The sequence below is a fragment of the Ceratotherium simum genome, chromosome 32 (assembly GCF_057802395.1).
Source record: "Ceratotherium simum simum isolate JZ-2026a chromosome 32, ASM5780239v1, whole genome shotgun sequence".
Classification (NCBI taxonomy): domain Eukaryota; kingdom Metazoa; phylum Chordata; class Mammalia; order Perissodactyla; family Rhinocerotidae; genus Ceratotherium; species Ceratotherium simum.
This window is the reverse complement of record NC_141931.1, coordinates 28,517,757-28,534,126: the sequence shown is the minus strand read 5'-3', so window position 1 is coordinate 28,534,126 and position 16,370 is coordinate 28,517,757.

Sequence of the window (16,370 nt, the reverse complement as noted above, 5' to 3'; positions counted from 1 at the left end):
GGAAAAAAACAGATTCAAAATGGTAGGAAATTTCATCATGTTTTTACCCACCCTTGCCCCTCCTTTGGAAATCTTATAAAAGAGGCCTGTAAACCAATCAAAGTTGGTGCGTAGACCCCCAAGTGAAATCTGATGTGGCCGTGTAGCCTGCTGTCTCTAGTTCAACAAATAAGGTAAGAACCTGGGAGTTATTTATTACTTATCTTTAGAAGACCGTTTTCTGAACAGCAACTTGCAGTATGCTAGGGATTCACTTAACCATTCAGAGAAGTCAAGAGTATGTAGTCACCCAAGGTTTGGGTGGTTCCAGTTGTGATGTTTATCTCTGGCATGGTTTATATTCCCTGTGGCATTTTTCATATGGTCCCATCCAGCAGGGATGAAGTCCAGGATTTCAATAGGACCCAGTCTCTATGACAAAGATGGTGCAGAGAAACATCTGCCAGTGTCTAGTTTTTTAGTTCAAGTTCCCTCTAGGTCTTTTGGATCCTCTCTAGAACATATTAAGGGTCTCCCAAAGTTAGGCCTACATTGTGTAAGCAGGTAACCGGATATTTAATAAGAAGCATTTCTAGAGACATAAAAATGAAAGCAAGGTTAATGATGGAGCAAATTATAAACAAATTTTTGAGCTCAGGGGATGGCCAGTCAAGAAGATCTCCACATACCAGGGTTGAAGCATCCCCTGCAGTTTACAATGTCTCCAATGATGTCATCAGTCATCCAGGTAAGCCTTTTAAGTGGCTTACATAGCAACAGGGATGAAGATTGTTCAAGTATGGGCTATCATGTTGCCCTCCCTTAGGTTTATAACAAGTTGTCTAGCTTCAGTTTGCAGGGCTTCAGGAAAAAGGATAGTTTTAGTTTTCAATGATTCCAAATGAAAAGGAGAAGAAAAAAAAAACATTGAAAATGTTAATTTGGAGATCCATACCAGATATTTGAGGAAACTAGAATTCAAGATCCAGTCCAGTTTACAGATAGAAATAAAAAATCTCAAAGGCAATTTGCAGAACCAGAATCCAACATCCATAAATATGTATTATAGTTTCCATTGAAACATAATTTCTCTCTCTGAAATCACCCCCATTTTTACCAAAGATAGCCAAATTAAGACTCATTGGTTTATAAAATAAGTCTAGCTTTAATAAACTTGGCCCAATTATTTACACAAGTACAGCAAGAATAGCAATTGATCATATAGGCTCTTTTAAATCTGCTTTGCTGGAACTCTTTATAAGGAATCTCAGATCGAACTTTAAAGGCCTTTCCAGGCAACGAAAGCCAAGCCAAAGACTTGTCATCAGATTTGCCTGCAATACCTACAGATTTGGGTGAATTCCTCTTTTCTTTTGAAGTTCCCCAAAATATTGAGCTTCCAGACACCTGCCAGATAAGTGAACTTCCTTACTTATCCATAAGGTTGCTGCTTGGGAACACTGTAAGCAAGGTACCAGGCCAATATTTCCAAGTAGCTTTATTCCATAAAGTCCAATCTTCATTCCTCAAAAGCTGTCTGGTCATATCCGAGCCTGTATATGTTTTTTAAATATGATGTTCCAGTCAAAGCTTTGATAATATTACCAATGTTTCCAATTGTGTCCTGTCATAAGGAGAATAGATTCTTATTGAACTTATGCAAATAACTATATTGTCATGAAATAAGAACGTTCACTTATTAAGACTTTTCAAAAATTCTGGAGGGATCACTTAGGGAGAAAAAAATAAATGCTTCAATTCTGCTTACAAAGGTATAAGTCAGTTTCTGAAGAGAAAAGAGAAAAGGTTTTCCTTAAACCTGAAAAAACAAAACATTGCATTTCTCAAATTTTGAGTTAGTCACACTAAAACAATAAATTATAGAGTATCTACTTTATAGGTTCTTCACTTTGGTAACTATTCAAGAATGTTCCAAAATATAGAGAATGAGCATTTGTGATATGTTCACTAAGGGTATCCATTTGTAATCCTTCTATTGCCCCGAGTCTTTTTTTCTGGGCTTTAAATGTCCCTCCTCCCTCACAATTAAGTTGGTTTGGGGGAAATTTAACAAAATAGAGATCCCACCCAATGGCAAAAAAAAAATCAGAAATATTTCAAATAAAAAGGCATAAAAATTATAATCTTTCTTGTTCATTTACTGAGTTTCATGTAACCAACTCATGATCTTCTGCTAGCAGTTTCATGAGGCCATCAGTTTTTTCTTTACAGTTCTGTAATTTTTTACCCAGCTCAGTTTCATAATCGGAAAATTTATCAGAAACCTGTATTTTAGAGCCAGTGTCAGAGTCCTTTTCATGAATATCTCTTAAGATGAAACATATTTAGAAACACATCAGAGTAAAACAACAACCTTCTGCAAATGACAAAACATTCAAAAATGGCACTTGGCTATTTCTATAACATACAATACTTTGAAATAATAACTAGAATTATGACTGACAGCCAGGACAGATAAGAACTTTTAGGATGTTGTGTATTTAAAAAAAAAACACTTATTAATAACATTTATCCATACAATATAACCCAGGAAGGCTTATTATTATTTATTTGACAATATTTTCCATGTAATTGAACATATCAAATATGTCTAATTAGTTTAATATCTTCCTTTTTGCAGAAAGAGAGCACAAATTCTTTGAGAAGTCTCAAGCCTGATTGAAATTTTCAAAGTTTCACTTTTAAGTCAAAAAAAGACTTTAATTTGGGGGGCAGTTCATCAAAAATGTCAAACTGTTTTAAAACACTTGGTCAAATAGGAAAAAATGCCTAGTTATCCATTTAAACAAGGTGACAACAGAAACAGTCAAAGGAAAACAGAGTTAAAACAGTCAAACCTTAACAGAGAGACCTCAGTCCTTTTGAACAAAGGAAATTATTTTAGCAAAACATAGATGTTCTGTCTTTTAGGTAGACTTACTCAAAGGAACATCTTTTTAATCTCTATATAAAGAGCAGACCAAAAGTTCAAGAAAATTACCTTTATAAGAGAGAAAGCCAAATCCTTGTTTTCCACCAGCTACTTCAGCCAACTTGACCATATAAAAAACTCCTCAGGGTTTTACTTACACAAACCTGTCACTTACTTTTTAAGTTCAGAATTGGTGCCATGCCTTCTTTCCTTTTTTCTTTCCTAGTACTTTAGGACAAATTTATCTTTCTTAAGAAAACAACCAAAAATATCTGTATTCCTTACACCTTCTTTACGGACAACTTACATTTTACTTTCCTTGTATACAGACATTTTAGAAATATGTACTTTCTGGGGCCGGCCCCGTGGCTTAGTGGTTAAGTCCGCGCGCTCCACTACTGGCGGCCCGGGTCCGGATCCCGTGCGTGCACCGATGCACCACATCTCCAGCCATGCTGAGGTCGCGTCCCACATACAGCAACTAGAAGGACTTGCAACTATGACATACAACTATCTACCGGGCCTTTGGGGAAGGAAAAAACGGAGGAAGATTGGCAACGGATGTTAGCTCAGAGCCATTCTTCCTCAGCAAAAGGAGGAGGATTAGCATGGATGTTAGCTCAGGGCTGATCTTCCTCACCAAAAAAAAAAAAAAAAAAAAAAGAAAGAAATATGTACTTTCTCAGAAAATTACTCAACATGCACAGAACATGTTTATCAATAAACCCAAGCATTTCAGTTTCTCTGAGATAGGAAACCAAAGGCAGACAAATGTATGCTTAGTAACCAATTTTTAATGTTTTATATTATGTGGAAATGACCCAGATACTCAATAAATTTTTATCATTTAACTTAATTTAGCAAAACTCTAAAGTTTCAAGTTACCAAAAACATTTTGGAAGTGGTTTTTCAAGCACATATACCACAAAACATAATTATTGTTAAAAAGGTTCCCCCCAAAACTTGCATCCTTTTCACATCTATTTTGTTTATTTGTTCCCAATAATTGTACTTGGTTGCCTACAAAAACCTATGAGACATCAGACAGAAACAGTTATTATTCTGTTATTACTTTTGCTGATGAAATTTGCAAAAGAGATAATATGAGCTCATTTGAACAGTGAACCCAGGCTATATGTCTCCATCATATCCCATGTTGGTACCTCTGAAAATATATTTATTTCAATTAAATCAACGAACTCAAAACAAGATTTTCATTTACTAAAGATCATTTTATATCATGTTAACTTGAAAGACATCTGGGTTAGCTCTATTACATTTAGAAATAATTTACAAAAGTGTTTACCCCAAGCCAATTAAATAGAGCTCCTTTAGAAACTGTGTCATCCAGAGGCAGACAAATACACACAGAGAGAGATAAACACAAACACAGATCCTCAAAATTTTAACCAGGTCTCAGGTACAAAACTCAGAAAAACAGTTAGATTCAACCCATTTTTCTAGCAGGTGGATCTGCTCAGATAGTCAAAAATATTTACTAAAGATTCCTTCTTTTGCTGTAAGAACTTTTTACAGCTGTTTTTGAAATAACATTGTCTTTTAGAAGTTTCTGTATATTAATTGAAGATTGCATCTCATCATGAGAGGTTTTGAATCCTCTCTTTTAAGGGTGACCCTTAAGGTGTACTCATCTGAAACAGAAAGTTCCCCAGAATGGCCGTTACAATACCAAATTATCTCAAAAGTTTATTTTCACTCGTGTGATTTTAGCTCAGCAAGAGAGGAGAGAGGAGCAGCAGGTGTAGCTTCAGCTGCTGGCATGTTCAATTATTTTCTTTTAAAGAGGCAGTACAGTATTCCTGATTTCATTTAGAAGCCTCAAAAGATTAAAATAGGCTTCCCATTGGTTGTTTAACTTTTTGGCTGGCTTTTTCCAATTGTATAAGCAAATACACCAGTTTGGGTAAACTGAAATTGCCCAGTTTTGTCCACTTTTTCTCTGGAGTCTATGGAATGTTGTGGCCATGTCGTGTTACAAGAAAAAACTATCTTCTTCTTGGACATGGGCTCCTAGCTTAATATAGCCCATTTAGCCAAGAGGTGGCCCAGAGGTCTTCTCCTGGGGACAGTTGGAGATCCCCCCTTCAGAATTACAAACACAAAACAGACAGACAGACGGGATCCCAAACAGAAGAGACACGTACACCCAACAGATTCCGAGTAAAAGTCCTACAACTATTCCAACTCCAATAGGGTGCCTTATTAACCAGATGGCCCTGCCTTTCAAAGAGATAGGACCACAGATGGAGGGGAAGGAAGATCTCGGTGTACATCAGAAGCAACTTACCCTACTCCAGATTGAGTCCGACTCACCAGAAGCAAAATCAAACAAACAAACAAACAATCCTAGAGCCTGTTTCCTCGCCATAAGGAAATGTGCCTGGGGTCAGTGGTGCCGGGTCAGATGGAAAGTACTGGGGGCAGTGCCTAGGGAAAATTACCAAGGCAGTTGCTGGACTGCTTCCCAGGAAATCCCAGTCAGCCTGGAGCCGCTTAGCCATGGGGAAAGAACCTCCTGGCTGGCACGCAAAATTGTTACCAGATATATACCCAGGTTATTTATTCGCCACACAAGAGAGGCCAAATAAAACTAGAACGCCAGGATTATGGCAAGGAAAGAGTTTTTATTTCGGGTGACGTCAGCCGGGAGATGAGAGCTGTCAGATTTGTCCCATCTCCCCGAAAGATGGGTGGCAAGGGGTTTTAAAGTTTGTGGGAGAGAGTGTGTGCTGGGGCTTAAGGTAAGGGAGGGGGAGTATGTGGACACGCTGGCTGGCACCTTCCCACCAGCTTGCATTAGACCTTGAAGACTGAATTTCTTTCCCTTGACTGTCTGGACTTTTCTGGGAAAGTTTTCATCCTCAGCCTGCGTTTGGCCTTGTGAGGCTGAATCTTGATGTCTGGACCTTGATTTCCTGGGAAAGACAACTCACTCATATACTAAGGAGGGACAGAAAGACCTGGTTAGTTTTAAACAACAGTTGATTATGCTGAATATGTACAGTTGCATTTAGCGAAGCTTATCTCAAAATTTTGCTAACTTCTTCTAGCCCAGGGAAGATTTTTTAACCTATTTCTGCTCAGTTTCAAGAGGAGGTGTCCCCTTGGTTGGGGTTAAACCCTTCTGGAGTTGCTGAGCCTGTTTTTTTGTTTGTTTCTGTGTTTTGGTCAAGGACACTCGACATTAGCGTTTTTGTCAAGGACACTCGACATTTTCCACAGTCTGGCTTTTCTGGACTCCTGGGTCTTCTTTTGTCCTTGCCCTCCTTATCAGTGGTCTCTGGGTGACACTCAGTGTCCACCCGTTTTATTTACCTCTACATCCCCACTAACTGTTACAGGATGCTCCCGGGAAGTTGGAAACAGACCATAAGAATAAACACTGGAATCCACAGTCAGAAAGCTCTTGCAATGACTAGTATTAAGATCTTAATCAAATTTGGAGTATTGACCTCCTCTCATGGTCTTAATGAAAGCTCCACTTCCCACCCCCACCTGTGGGAGCTCTCCTCTGGGCTCTGGTTTAGGCGAGCCCATGCTCCACCTCTGGGACCTCTCCTCTGGTTTGTGGGCACCTGGAGTGATTTCAAGTTGGCCCCTGGGTCAGTCATTTGACTGACAACCTGGAGCCCTGTTTAGTCTCCTGTCAAGAACCTGTTGAGTATTTTCAGCACCTACTGAGTCAGTGTGGAGACAAGAGACCTGTATTCTGTAAACTGTCCTTCAGGGTTGTGTTGCCCCAGCATGGGAACTGTTGTTTGTGTGACCTTTATCTTGATAAACCTTGGGAAAAGGCCATGAGGGCAAGACCTGATCACCTTTTTCCCTTCTTTGTTTGTCTTGTTCATCATCGCCTCTTTTGTCAGCAAGTCGAGGTTAAGTTCAGGCTGGACTTGAGCAGAACCAGACCTTCTCTAAAATTGAAAACCTTTTGCTAGAGACTTAAGTCTCAACACCACCAATGGGAGTCCTGGCCCCAAGCCCACTCTAGGCTTTTGCCTCTGGCCTCCCTGGCTCCCTGGTGCTGGCTCAGGGATTAAGTTCCCACGCTGAGTGGGACTTGACTAAATCTTATAGCTATATTGACACCCACAGTTGGGCTCAGCATCCTTCTCCAGTCTGCTGTCAAACACTGGCTTTACCACCATGGGGAAGTCCCTAAGCATCCCAGGAGACTCACCCCCTGGGTGCCTTTTAACTAATTGGAAACACTTAGTTTGGGGTTCAATTGGATGGGTTATGCCCCCACAAACTCCCTCTTAAAGAAAACTTGTCTACTTTCTCTGTGTTTTTATGATGTATATTTTCTGCTCCCATATTCTCTAGAATCTAAGAGCCATTCTTTGAAATGCAGATATTTCCCAGAAATTAGTGAGCTTTGTATTGGGCCCAATTCATAAGAAAAATTTAATGTCTCAGTCTATGTCTACCTGTGTGTTTATGTGTGTCTATACTTATGTGGGGGGGATCATGATTGGCCACCCCAAAATATGTTCCTTTACCTTGATTGTTTTGGGAACAGGGGACTCTGAGGGAAGTCTTGACATCCCCCACCACAAACTGCCTGAAAGAATTTAAGATGAGAGGACTGTCCCCAGGACCAGCCATCACCATAGATAACTTTGGGTATGGATAGACTGGAAGGGACATGGCTAAGCCCATTCTAATCAAAGTTATGTTCACCAAACATTTACATTTGTAAGGGAAATCTCCGTTTGTAAAGGTATCTCCCTCTTTCTACTGGGAAGAGGGGCGGATGATCTCATCTCTAGAAACTTATCAATGTACAAAGCAAGGGCTTAAATCTGCATAATAACCTTACTCTTCTTTCCTGTGCTTTTCTGGTAAAACCAGCCCTAGAGGCAGTTCAGATTCCAGCCAGTTTCTTTATCTCAGAAAAGATTATCACCTCTCTGGGAAGTATTATCTAGCACATCACCAATTCCTAAGACAGGAGGGAAAAAAAGGGAGAAAGAGCAAAAAAGGGTCATAAGAGCACCTTCACTAAAAATCTAGCACTTTGAGTGACTTCTCCAAAAATAATAGTAAAAAGGCTTAGAACAAAATTTGGATTCATAACTGGGGAGACTTGTGCCTGATCCATGACTTTAATTTTAAAACAATAACTGTGGAATATCTGTGTATGTGTGTCTGTATGTATGTTGTAAATGTGAGATACTTTTCTACCTCCAGATGGTATGACCAAAATTAAGAGCTCTATTGAAATTGGCTTAAAGTAAGTGCTTACATAAATTCTAAATGTAATAGAAACTTATCCAAATGTCTTTCAAGTTAACATGATGTAAATCAATCTTTGATAAAAGAAAGCTGATTTAAGTTTGATGGTTTGACTGAAATAGGCATGCCATCAGAGTAGTCAGTATTTGGGTATGATACCAACAGGCAGCCTGGTTTTATTAGTCAAATAAGCTCATGTTTTCTGATACAAATTTGTTAGCAAAAAAATAATACCTTTAAATTATAGCCAATTTTGGGCCGGCCCCATGGCTTAGCGGTTAAGTGCACACGCTCCACTACTGGCAGCCGGGGTTTGGATCCCAAGCACGCACTGACGCACCGCTTCTCCAGCCACGCTGAGACCGTGTCCCACGTACAGCAACTAGAAGGATGTGCAGCGATGACACACAACTATTTACTGGGGCTTTGGGGGAAAAAATAAATAAATAAAATTAAAAAAATATATAGCTAATTGTGTCTAATAGCTCATGAAGTTTTCATGGATAATCCAAACATAATTGTAAGAAACAAATTATTTAGATAGATGAAAATGGGTAAGATTCTAACATGTTATTAAAGCTATTAAAAATTAATGAGGAAAGCATCTTTGTATTCAAGGAAAGTAAGATATACGTTTTCAGTAAAGAAGGTATAAAGAATGGAAATATTTTTGTTTGATTTGCTAAGAAAGATAAATTTGTTCTAAAGCACTGGAAGGGAAGAAAGGAAGGCATGGGACAAATTCTGAATGTAAAACGTGACAGAAAGTTTGTGAAAGAAAAACCCTGAGGATTTTTATGCATGGTCAAGTTGGCTAAGATTAAACTAAATCCAATTAAGTAAATGAGTTTTAATATCAAAAGTAAGCTGGTGCTAAATTAAAATTTGGTCTTATTTCTCTTAAAGTAATTTCCTCTGTTCAAAGAGGCTAAGGTACCGTTTTAACTCTCTGTTTGCCCTTGACTGTTTCTGTTGTCACTTTGATTGAATGGATAACTGAGCATTGTTTCACAGTGATCATTGTTTCCCACTTGATCAAATGTTTTGAAATCCTTTGATATTTTTGACAAGCTTCTCCCCACAAAAATAGTCAGATCCTGAATGAAATCTTTCTTTTGACTTGGAAGAATAAAAAATATTTTTCCCTTTGAGAATTCTCAGAGGTCCCCTGGGACTTCTCAAAAAAAAAATTATCTTTTCCTATAAAGAGGAAGATACCAAACTTACTAGGCTTATTTGGTATGCTAGATTACAGGGGAAGCATTGTCAAATAAGTGAGGATAACCTTCTTAGGTGGTATTATGAGGGGAAATTTTACAGATATAAGTTTTTTAAAAACTGTATAACATTACTAAAATTCTGATCTGTCTTGGTTATCAGTCATAATTCTGGTTATTATTTTAAAGTGTTTTATGTCACAAAAATTAACCAAATTTCTTTGCTAATTGCCATTTTTGGATCTTGTTTACAGACAATTATTGTTTTACTCTGGTGCTTTTGCAAACTATCTTTCAACTTCAGAGAAATTCATGGAAAGTACTCTGACACTTACTCTAGAGTAAGGCTTCTGATAAACTCTGATTATAAAACTGAACAGGGTACGAAATTACAGAACTCTAACAGAGAAACTGACTACTTCATGAAATTGCTAACAGAAGATTAAGATCAGAAATTGAGTATACAGGACACAAGGAGCATGGTTATAATTTTTATGATTGTTCATTTGAAATGTTGCTGATCTTTTGATGTTTTGTTTTTTATATATTTAAGGAAACTGTTTCTCTTTTCTCTTAAGCTATCTCTGACATAACAATTTGGTAAATTATAACTTTGTAAGCAGACCTGAAACATTTGTCTTACTCTCCTTACCTGATCATTCCAGGATTTGGAAACTCTTAGTGAGTGAGTACTGCTTTCATGGCAATATAGTTATTTGCATAAGTTCAATAAGAATCTGTTCTCCTTATAACAGGACACAATTGGAAACATTGGTTATATTATCAAAGGTTTGACTGGAATGTCATATTTGAGAAAAACGTGCAGAAACTCAGATATGACCAAACAGCTTTTGAGAGACAAATATTGGATGTTATGGACTAAAGCCACTTGAAAATATTGGCCTAATATCTTGTTTACAGAAGTTCCAAGCAATATTACTTGGGTGAGTAAGGAAGGTCACTTATCTGGCAGGTGCCTGGAACCTCAATATTTTGGGGAACTTCAAAAGAAGAGAGGAATCCCCCAAATCAGTAGATGTTACTGGCAAAATGTATGACAAAGTCCTTGGCTTGGCTTTCCTGGCCTCAAGAGACCTTTACAGTTCAATCTGACAGTCCTCATAAAAAGTTCCAGCAAAGCAGATTTAAAAGAGCCTATATGACCAGTTGCTATTCTTGCCACACTTATGTAAATAACCTAACCAAGTTTTATTGAAACTAGACTTATTTTGAAAACCAGTTAGTCTTAATTCAACTAGCTTTGGTAAAAATGAGGGTTATTTTAGAGAGAAAAATTATGTTTCAATAAAAACTATAGTACACCATCGTGTACTATTAGATTAGATTCTAGTTCTGTTAATTGTCTTTGATGTTTTTGTTTTAAATCTGTTAACATGACTGGATCCTGAATTCTTCCAATCTCCTGAAATATCTGGCTACAAATCTCTGAACTAACATTTTCAATTTTCCCATCATTTTCATTTGGAATCACTGAGAACTGAACCTGCACTTTTTTACTGAATCCTTGCAAACCGAAGCTGGAAGACCTGATGTAAACTTAAGAGACTCATGTCTGTTGCTGTGTAAGCTTATAGGGAAGATACCTGAATGCAGCACAACATCATCAGAGACATTTTAATCTATAAAATTTGCTTCAATGCTGACATCTACAAATCTTCTTGACTGGCTGTCCTCTGAACTCAGAAACTGGTTTATAACTTGCTCCAACCATTAACCTTGTTTTTCTTTTATTTCCATAGAAATGTTTCTTATTAAATACCTGATTGCTTGCTTCCACAATATAGGCCAAACTTTGGGAGCCCACTTTCATCACCTCCTTCCAAAATGAACTTAACTGGACTGATCTATTATCAGGACTAAGAAATGTGTTCGGTGAGATGGAACAATGTGCCACTCAGGTTCTGAACTATGAAACTTCTTTAAGTTTCTAAAGACAATGAGATAGGATCAAAATTGCTGAAGCATTCTTTTGTAAGGAGTCACCCCTTGGATCCACCATACACAGGTAAAAAATGGCACCCATGCCTGAACATGAAGAGAGATCATCACAGACAATTGATGACTCCAAGTTTTTCTTCAAACCACTCTCTGATTTGAAACTCTTGTTTCAGCGACACTATGCAGATAAGTAATGACCAACTATCCACTCCAGGCTTTTCCCTGGATCCTAACAAACCCCATACCGTTTAGGCACATTATGATTACACGGAGATTGCATGTTCCTGGGCAGCAAGATTGGTCAATCAGAGAAATGGAAAACTCAGTAGCTAGACTATAAAAAGCTGGTGGAATCTGGCGGGGAGGAGAGGGCGGCAAGTGAGCCAAGATCCAAAAAACATGGAGGCTATAAAATTACAAATGATTGTTACGATCAATTCTGGGCTATGACTCTGGTGACCGACAAATTTATTTGAAGATTAGCTGTAAGTTCTGCTCCTCTACTGGTCCCCACGACAATGCCCATGCTCAGCAGGAAACAGTCACAGAAGACAGAACTTCAATCTTTGCCCCTCAAGAATGAAGAGCAGTGTAGAACTAGAGGGGTGGTTTGTGACTGACTAGTGCCCTGAGGAATTCAAGGGTGGGTTTGGAAGCTTTTAACTGTTTTTAAGTTAAGGAGACACAAAAAGAAACCACCCTGAAACTAACCAAGCCTCCGTAAAAGAGCTATGCCCATGACTTTGCCTTAATTTTAGTGTGTAGATATCTTTAGGAGAAGATTAAGCCTCACTACTGTAATCTGCAGTGTATGTGTAAGCATGTTTTCCAACTGGGCCTGTGCCAGTGAATACCTGCCTCTCCCTTTTGAATATTTATTCCCTGCCCGAAATAAAAGTTCCTGATTCCCTTTGTTTGGTGAAGCCATGACTTTGGAAATGATTCCTCATGGCATTCTCTTTGTTGCAAATACATTTTACTTTCTGAGACAACTTCCACTGGTGTAGAGTCTTATTTGACTCACTAGGAGGCGAGCACACTTGGTTTGGTATTGCAGCCAGCAATATCTCTGAAAAAACAAAGGTGTCCACTGAGAGAATACTGCTAGACCAGTTGTGACAATTTGAAAATGAAAATAATGTTAGCATTGTCATTTGAAAAAAGTTGAGTCTATGAAAAGCCCTGAGTTTCTATTTGTATAGAAAACTAATATGAAGTTTAGGAAAAGACAGTTGGAACACAAAAGAAGGATGAAAAAGATAAAATATGTTTAATTTCTCACTGATTTGAAGAAGCTGAGGAAGGTAAATGTATATGAGTAATTTAATATAGAGCCATGTACTCCTCTGTTTTTTGTAAGCAGGAAAGTGAGAGCAAGCCAAGCTGTTCTGAAATGGGCCAAGTACAGGTGGGACTGTCGATCCCATCTGAGTCACATCAAAGGAACATTAAGACTCCCAGGGTGAGTCACATTACCCAAGATAAAGCAGAGTTCAACAGTGTGGAAGAAAGGTAATTAAATGTCATGTGTTATATAATGCTGATAAATGGAAACTCTAAAAGGTGTGTCAAATTGGGAGATACCAGGTATCAGAAATACTAAAACGCATGAGAAAGGCAAAAGGAATGGACAATTTAAAAAGCGTATAGAGGGGCCGGTCCGGTGGCATAACAGTTAAGTCCGCACATTCTGCTTTGGCAGCCCAGGGATCACTGATTCAGATCCCGGGCACGGACCTACTCATGGCTCATCAAGCCATACTGAGGCAGGGTCTCACATAGAAGAGGTACAACTCTACAGCTATGATACACAACTATGTACTGGGGCTTTGGGGAAAAAACAGAAAAAGAGGAAGATTGGCAACAGACGTTAGCACAAGACCAATCTTCCTCAAAAAAAAAAGTGTGTAAAAAGTAAAGTTTTACCATCAAAAGAGAAGTCAGTTTGATGACTGTGGCTTGGATTGGAATCATTCTCAGAGAGGCAGCCATACCAGGGTCCTACTAAGAATAAATCAATCATCCAAATTCAGCAATTTGGGATAATTTTTTTTGTTCCAAAAAACTTTCTTTATGAATACGGAAAGTTAAAATTCACATAATTTCCATATTTCTGGAAATATATTCATTTTGTAAATTTTTTCACCATTAAAATGATGTATGAATTATTTTTAGCTCGTGGGCTATACAAGAACAGGCAGTGAGCTGTGCCTGTGGGCCATAGTTTGTGAATCTCTGCTCTATAATATTAGAAGATGTTATTATAATATCTATAATTATCTTTCTATAGATTATTATATCTTTAATTGTGGTAAAATATAGATAACATAATATTTATCATTTTGACCATCCATAAGTGTACAATCCAGTGGCATTATATATATTCACAATGTGGTAGAACCATCACCATTATTTATACCCAAAACATTTTTGTCACAGCCAACAAAAATGCTGTTAAAAAATTTCCTTTTGGATTGTTCAGGGTTGATATATAAAAACACAGCTGATCTGTGTGTGTTCATCTTGTACCCTGAAACTCTGCTGAATGCGTTTATTAGCTCTAGTAGTTTTCTTGTGGATTCTTTGAGATTTTCTATATGTAGGGTCATGTCATCTGTGACTCTTGTTTTTGCAGGACATTTCTGTGCATGCCACTTTGCCTATGCTATGGACTCAATGTTTGTGTCCCCCCAAAATTTGTATGTTGAAATCCTCTCTCCCAATGTGATGGTATTAGGAGGTGGGGTCTTTCAGTGGTGATTATGAGAGTGGAACACCCATGCATGAGATTAGTGTCCTTATAAGAAGAAGAGACACAAGAGAGGTGATCGTACACTTGAAGATACAAGAAGATGGCTGTCTGCATCCAGGGAAAGGGCTCTCATGGGAACCAGACCATGCTGGCACCTTGACTGTCGACTCCCGGCCTCCAAAACTGTTTGATTTATTTTTCTGGTCTAATGGCTCTAGGTAGAATGTTGAATAGCAGTGGTGAAAACGAGCACACTGTCTTGTGCCCAACTTTAGGAGGAATGCTTTCAGTCTTTCAACATTGAGTATAATGTCGCATGTTGGTTTGTGATATATGGCTTTGTTGAGAGTTTAGCTAAACTATCCCATAACATTGCTGTCTCTGCATCCATTTTGTGTGGCTAAGTGGCCTGCAAGGGCCCTAAACTGACACTAGCCAACACCCCACATGTGCATGCCCTCAATAACAGTGGTTTTGAATGCCCAACAAAGGATGGGTCCTTTAAATGCCCTGGAAACCACTTTAGCCAGTGGGGTATGAAACAATGGCAGCAGCCTCTGTGTTTGCACCTCAGCAATCAGAAGCAGAAACACATAATCAAACACAGAACACTGATACATGGAGACAAGTTCCTTATTGCCCATCCTGGGTCCAGCAAGCCACACCAGAACCTCTGGTTTCCATCCTCACAGCTGCCTGCCACAGACCTGGGAGGTTGGGGAACAGGTAGACACTGCCACCCTGAGGGCTGTAATCGATCAATATTAACTGCAATTTGCCAGCCAAGCTTTCTCTTGGATGTGGCAAGCTTTCAAAGAGCCTCCAGAATTCCAAAATCCTTACTTCAGACAGACTCTACCCACACAGTTGTTGTCTAGGTGGAGAGATGGATTCCTGGTGCTTCTCAGTCTGCCATTTCCCTGAAGTCACTCTGTACAATATTTGGGCTTTTCTTTGAAGGTATAATTTTATTTTCAGATCTGGTGAGATTATTGAAATTCCAGGAAAGCATTAAAATAGGTAGCCATAGCCCTAGAAAGTTACAAAACTAAATTATAAATAATCAGAAATTCAATCTTTTCAAAGAAATTTAACCGTTGGTATAGTAATATATTTTATAATCATTGCTTTCATATGTTACTGCAGTTTGTTTCATTGGTGATATTCAAGTAGTAATTTCAGCACCAACTGTTTCAGCGAGATGATTTTTTGTTTGTTTGTTTGTTTGTTTCTGAGGAAAATGTGCCCTGAGCTGACATCTGTTGCCAATCTTCCTCTTTTTGCTGAGGACGATTTACCCTGAGCTACGTATCTGGCCATCTTCCTCTATTTTGCATGTGAGCTGCCGCCACAACATGGCCTCTGATGAGTGGTGTAGGTCTGCACTCAGGAAACGAACCCAGGCCGCTGAAGTGGAGCATGCCAAACATAACCACTAGGCCACCAGGGCTGGACCTCAGAGATATGATTTTTCAAAAATTTAACCAATTTTTAGCTATTCAATAAAAGATGATTTCCATGTTTTGATTGGTGGAGTAAGTTTAGTCTACTTAGCATAAAACTAGGGATAATTAATTGTAGAGATTATTCCTCTCCAGACATTACAATGCATTAGACACACTCTGACCACTGTCAAAGGCTTTATTAAGTGATTCTCTGACCAGGTAATACCTAGCGCTTGGTATCTTGTGACATTTGTCAAAACGGCCTTGAATGTCAACTCACCTTCCCTTTCAGCATTCAGGTTCCCTATCTTTCAGCAACTCCTGCTCCCCTCCTTCCAGTTGTCCTATTGCAAAGAAATGTGTTCAGCCTACAAGATAATTCCTTTTACGTATAGATTCTGTAAGATAAATGTTATCTAATTTAAGAGGCCAATGGCTTGTGGTGTCTGCGTCATTTGAGAGATTAAAGCCTGAGACATTTACCATTTGGCCTCTATAAGTTTGCCTGCTGTGTCAGTCTTCTTTGGAGTGGGCAATGCTTCCACACCAAGGAGTATAGGTGATAGTTAGGGCTCACAAGTGGCATTGGCAGAAGGATGCAGGCAGGGTAGATGTGTCCTTAATGAGAACAGGAAATCCGACAGTGATAGGGAAGTGAGTGATTGATAACTGATCTATGGGAAAGGAGATCACAAAATAGATTGGCTATGAAGCAGGGAAAGTGGAGTTATCAGTTCCACAGTATCCCTGATAGCCCATCTCTGGAATGTTCTGTAAGAGAGGGTGATGTGAAGTGAAGTAGGTGACATATGAGTCAAGAGTTAAGA